This window comes from Coloeus monedula, assembly GCF_965178545.1.
Source record: "Coloeus monedula genome assembly, chromosome: 19".
Taxonomy (NCBI): Eukaryota; Metazoa; Chordata; class Aves; order Passeriformes; family Corvidae; genus Coloeus; species Coloeus monedula.
Window position 1 is genome coordinate 3,591,186 of NC_138799.1, and position 6,245 is coordinate 3,597,430.

Sequence of the window (6,245 nt, forward strand, 5' to 3'; positions counted from 1 at the left end):
CCCAGAGGTTTCTCAGCTTTCCTCCAAGTATCAGAGGCCAGGGCTTCAAGCCTCAGTCAGTCACGCAGGGCTGTCCCCAAGAGACCTCAAGACATTTGGGCTAGGACAAGTCACAGCTTCCTAGGGGCAGAATCACGGCAGGAGTAGAGCCAAGAGGTCTCTTTGCCCAGGCCCTGGTGCCACGTCTGAGATAATGCTGTCCTGCAGGCCTCCAGGGAAGCCCTTTTTGCTGCTGCAGAGCTTCTCAAATGGAAGCAGCTCAAGCACCTGCTGCAGAGAGAGCGGATGTGGGAGCTTGGAGAATGCTTGGTAAGGACAAGCCACAGGGCCCAGGCTGGGTGAGGGCTGTCCCTGCCCTATGTCTGTCAGGGGAACAGAGCCTGTACGGAGTGCTGCTCGCAGGGCTGGGCAGGACCTGGAGGACCTTGTTCCTGTCCTCGAGAACAGAGCCCCAGAGGCTCCTGTCCAGGCTTCTCTCCCTTCCCTGTACCCAGCAAGGGGGAGGGCTCAGCAGAGAGGGGTGCTGGCAGGAGGGACTGCTCCAGCCAGCTGGGGGACTCTGTGACAAGCCTGGAGACATTGCTGGTGCTCCCTGCAGCTGCTGAGGAGGAGCAGCCGGGCTGAAGAGTACATGCATCAGAGCCTGCCCTACCTGAGGGACCCTCAGTCCTCCGTGTGCCTGGCGGCCGTCAGGTTCATCAGTGAGTCACAGCCCCTGGCCCCTTTTGGGCCAGCCTGGCCACCTCCTTGCCACTGCACTGGCAGCAAGGGGCGACCCTGTGGCAACCCCAACCACCCCATGCCGAGCCTCAGCCTCCCTCTGCCCCTTGCCACAAGCTGGGCTTGGTGACCGCCTTGCTCAGCCCCACTCCCTTTGGCTGCTGGCGGCCCCTGGGTCAGCCCTGCAGAATGGGAGGGCAGCAGGGCCGGGGGTCACACTGCTGGGAGCACAGCAGGAGCAGGGAATGACGGAGCTCTCTTCCCAGGGAGCGCCACGGCACACATGAGGGACCAGGATTTGGAGACTCAGGCTGACGTCCTCAGTGGTGAGTGCTCTGCAGGGAACTCGCAGGGGCTCTGCACACACGTGGCTTCACCTTGCCTCTGTTTCTTTTGGTCACAGCCCTTCAGCCCTTGGAGACGGACAGGGACATCTCGATCAGTTCCATGGCAGCCCACGCTGGCTCAATCCTAAGAGCTCCAAGGGTGCGGCGAAGATCATCAGTCATTCTCCAACTGCTGTGCTGCTGGTGCCGGTGAGCCCAGCAGAATTATAGTTTTCTTTAGCTGCTGGTGCCGGTGAGCCCAGCAGAGTTGTAGTTTTCAGTAGCTGCTGGTGCCGGTGAGCCCAGCAGATTTTTAGTTTTCTGTAGCTGCTGGTGCTGGTGAGCCCAGCAGAGTTTTAGTTTTCTTTAGTTGCTGGTGCCGGTGAGCCCAGCAGTTGTAGTTTTCTGTTGCTGCTGGTGCTGGTGAGCCCAGCAGTGCTGTATTTTTCTGTAGCTGCTGGTGCCGGTGAGCCCAGCAGAGCTGTAGTTTTCTTTAGTTGCTGCTGGTGCTGGTGAGCCCAGCAGAGTTTTAGTTTTCTTTAGTTGCTGGTGCCGGTGAGCCCAGCAGAGTTGTAGTTTTCTGTAGCTGCTGGTGCCGGTGAGCCCAGCAGAGTTGTAGTTTTCTTTAGTTGCTGCTGGTGCTGGTGAGCCCAGCAGAGTTTTAGTTTTCTGTAGCTGCTGGTGCTGGTGAGCCCAGCAGATTTTTAGTTTTCTTTAGCTGCTGGTGCTGGTGAGCCCAGCAGTGCTGTATTTTTCTGTAGCTGCTGGTGCTGGTGAGCCCAGCAGAGTTTTAGTTTTCTGTAGCTGCTGGTGCCGGTGAGCCCAGCAGAGTTTTAGTTTTCTGTTGCTGCTGGTGCTGGTGAGCCCAGCAGAGTTGTAGTTTTCTTTAGCTGCTGGTGCCGGTGAGCCCAGCAGAGTTGTAGTTTTCTTTAGTTGCTGCTGGTGCCGGTGAGCCCAGCAGAGCTGTAGTTTTCTTTAGTTGCTGCTGGTGCCAGTGAGCCCAGCAGAGTTGTTGTTTTCTGTTGCTGCTGGTGCTGGTGAGCCCAGCAGAGTTTTAGTTTTCTGTTGCTGCTGGTGCCGGTGAGCCCAGCAGAGTTTTAGTTTTCTGTTGCTGCTGGTGCCGGTGAGCCCAGCAGAGTTGCAGTTTTCTGTAGAGTAATTAATAAAGATGGAAAAACACATGCGAGCCCATGGTATCCTTCAGATGTGTAGTGCCCTGAGTGTACTGAGCAGACTGTGTCCTTCTCAGTCTGTCCTTCAGGCAGTGGGTGCTTCCTCCTCACATCCCTGCCATCCCAAAGTGCCCCACTTGGCCCTAAAATTGCAGGCACAGGGCCACAGATTTTGTGCAGAGGGCCTCAGATTGCATCCCTGATACCCCAAAATGTCCCCGTGGGCCTTGAATTGTATCTGCAGGGCCCCACCGTGTCATTGACAGACTCCAAATTCCATTCCCTGTATTCCAAAATGCCCCGCGGTGTTGCAGTGGGGATACTGCAACATGCATATATCAAACCAGGAGTCCCGTGGAAAGGAAATATCTATGGACGGATTCTTGATGGCTGTTTCAGAGATGTTTATTTCTCCAGCCGCATGGCCGGGACCGTGCCCAGGAACTGTTCCAGTCACCGGGCCAAGGGTCCTTCTGCCCGCGCAGGGAACACAAACCAACCAACGGGAACGAGGCTGAGCAGGGGCAGGCAAACCCCGTGTCTGTGCCCTCAGGGCCCCTCTGCCGGGGCTCCATGGCAGGGGAGGGACCCCAACACCGCGGAAAGCTGGAGTACAGCTGTGGGGCCCCAAAGGATCCCTGGCAGCCCCGCTAGGTATGGAATCATGAGGGAATTCAGCCCTGAGGGGACCTCAGAGGATCCCAGAGCTCCCTGGGAAGTGCCGGGGGCTTGGAGCTGGAAATGAGTGAAGCGCTGTGTTTTAAATGGGCCATCTCCGATTTCCACCAAAACAAGCCTCATGCGCACGGGTTGGGGTCCCTCCCCTGCCATGGAGCCCCGGCAGAGGGGCCCTGAGGGCACAGACACGGGGTTTCCCTGCCCCTGCTCAGCCTCGTTCCCGTTGGTTGGTTTGTGTTCCCTGCGCGGGCAGAAGGACCCTTGGCCCGGTGACTGGAACAGTTCCTGGGCACGGCCCCGGCCATGCGGCTGGAGAAATAAACATCTCTGAAACAGCCATCAAGAATCCGTCCATAGATATTTCCTTTCCACGGGACGCCTGGTTTGATATATGCATGTTGCAGTATCCCCACTGCAACACACAGGCGCCGGGGAAAGCCTCCAGCTCCTCACCACACATCGCGAACAATGAGGAGGTGATGCCATCCCCAGGCGCTGGGAAAAACAGCAGAGGGTTTGTACAGCGAGAAGGGATGGGCAGCCGGGGCACCTGCGGGAGGAAGCAGAGCTTTGGGCGTCTTTTCACCAGTGCTGCTGTTACCGAAAACCTCCGCAATGGTCGGGATCAAGACTCCCTCTAACACTGTCTTTTGAGTGTTAGAAAGTAAGGCATTGCTTACTTTTTGGCCAACGGGGATGGTTGACAAATTCTGGCCTCCATGCTGACGCCAATACAGAACTTTTCCACTTACTCACACATTTTTAGCAAACAAAGAAATTAATGCTCATTGATTCTAAGTCACATCATTCACTTAATTAATCAGTATTCTCTCCTCTACTGGTTTTCTCACTCTTCATGCTACTTTGCTCCACGTTCTTTTGTCCTTTTATCACCTTTTTCTTGGATGGGGAATCTCCAGCTTTCCAGACCTTCATCTCCTCTGTATCTTCTTGCTGATTGATTGTTTTCCCTCGCTGTGCCTCAGCTGTCCTGTAAGTGGTAGAGTGAATCTTGCCAACGAACTTGTGGTGCTTTGTCGCTCAATATTAAATCTGACTTTTGCTCATACCCTCACCAGTGATTTTTTAAGTGATCTCAAACCCTCGTTTGTAACACCCGGGTGTAGTGGTTTGGTCCAAAATACTCATTACTGTTTATCTGCTGTGAGATAAGAATTAGGAGAAATGCAAAGCAGGCACCAAACTTGAGAGACTCTAAAGAAGTTTATTAACAGACCTAAAAGAAGGGAGAAAAGAAAAAAAAAAAATTATATCACCTTCAGAACTCTCCTCCTCCCCCCACCTTCCTCCCTTCTCCCACTGACAATGTAAAAAGACAACCCTTAAGATGTTCAGTCTGTTTACCACTTCCATAATAACCTTGTTCAGTCCATTTAGAAAGAGAAGTCTCTTCTTGCTCATGCTATGAAAACATTATCACAACGAGACAGCCGCCCACTTCCAAATACTGTTCAGTCCATTTAGGAAGAGGAGTCTCTCTGCCTGCGTGTGAGTCCTTTCCCCCGACTTGCAGCTTTTCCCGCAACTGCTTTCAAGGGTCCACTCTTGAAGTTTTTTGGGGTACAATTTTAAGGTTGAGCCGTTCAGAAACAAAACCAGAGGCCCTTCTCCTTCCCTGGGAGCAAAGGGTCTTCCTCATCTTCATTGTTAGGACTATCTCTGGGAGCATCTCTAGGGACTGAAGTTTTCTCCTTTCCCATTTGGAGCAAAAGTCCTCATCTGGTTCATCTCTAGGAACTGAGGTTTTCTCCTTTCCCATTTGGAGCAAAAGTCTTCATCTGGTTCATCTCTCCCTGTGCAAACTTCTCATGAAATTACAGCTGCGTCAGCATCTGCCTATCTCAGCGCAGGTGCTTTTGCCTACGAGTTGAACACTCCACCCCCCATATCTTCATGGAATTACAACGGGATACTCTGATATATCATAGCTTCACAACAGAATTTCAGCTTTAAGCATCTCCTCTCTCTCTTCCCTCAGGTTTTCAGCTCTTCACAGCAGTAAAAGGGTTCACCAGAGCTGAGAGAGTTGTGTGGGAGAGGGCTGTGGGCAGGATTGATGTCCTGACCCTTTTGCCATCCAATTATTCCACTCTGGAGGTAAGGACCACGTCCCTCCAGCAGACCATCTCCCCATCCCTGCCCACCAGCACAGGCTGCAGCTCCGAGGTGCCTCCATGGCCAACCCAGGCTCCACCACAGGTTTGAGGGCTCCACCAGCCTCTGCCCTGAGGGGTTAGAGAGCAGCTTCAGGAGTCCCAGTTAGGACAGTCAGAGTGCCTCCATCACCAGGAGTGCCTCAGGAGGGGACAGGAGGGATCCTGAGAAGGCTCTGGGACATAACCAACAGCTCTGGGAGATTGCTGGGGGGAATAAAGTGTTTTTGTAGAGTCCAGCATTGCAAGCCCTCCATCCAGGGGCATTTCTGCAGGGGGGCAGGGGTGCACTGAAGGCCTCAGAAGACGTTTGTCTGTGATCATTAGGAAGAATTTCTTAATGGAAACAGTTTTCAGACTTTGGAAGGGAGTCCCCATTCCTGGAGGCACTCAAGAAACAACTGGATGTGGCACTCAGTGCTCTGGTTTAATTGACAAGGTGGTGATTCGTCAAAGGTTGGACTTGATGATCTTGGGGGTCTTTTCCAAACTTAATGTTTCTGTGATTCTGTGACCCAGAGCGATCTGAAGACACCTACAGGGCAGATGGAGGAGTCCCGTGGTCGGACTGTGCCTGAGCGGCCTCTCCAGGCCCCAGAAAGGGCAAACTGTGAGCTTTTGTGTAAAATCAGGGCCAAGGAAGGGCTCCTAAGGGTGCAAGGAGGCTGATGGAGGAGTGCTGCAGGGACCAGGGGCTAAAGTGGGGCCAGTTTCCCCTTCAGCACCCCAGTGCACCTTTTGATGTGCTCTAGAGGTCCCAGTTTGCCCCCGGTCCCCGCAGCACCTGCACCAGCTCAGGCTGCTCAGCTGGGCTGGACCAGAGGAGCACAGCATTATCCTGGTGGTTGCCACCCTCCCATCTGCACTCCTACACCCCCACAGAGAGGTCAGGCTCTGCAGTATCCTGGAAGGAAAGGGATGTCCTGAAGGCACATGGGAGTGTCTGAACACTGGGCTCTGGGGTGCACGGGAGGGCACCAGGGATGTCCCGAGGGGATGGGAGGGCACAGGGAGGTCTGGAGACACCCTGAAAGCAGCCAGGTGCCCAAGGCTATGCCAGGCCTGTGCCCTGGGGGACAGCCTGCCCTTCCCTGCCTGGGTGGTGGGTCACTGGGACCCGTTGCTGGGGACAGGTTCCATGTCAACAAGCCCTGGAACCCGTTGCTAGAGGCAGG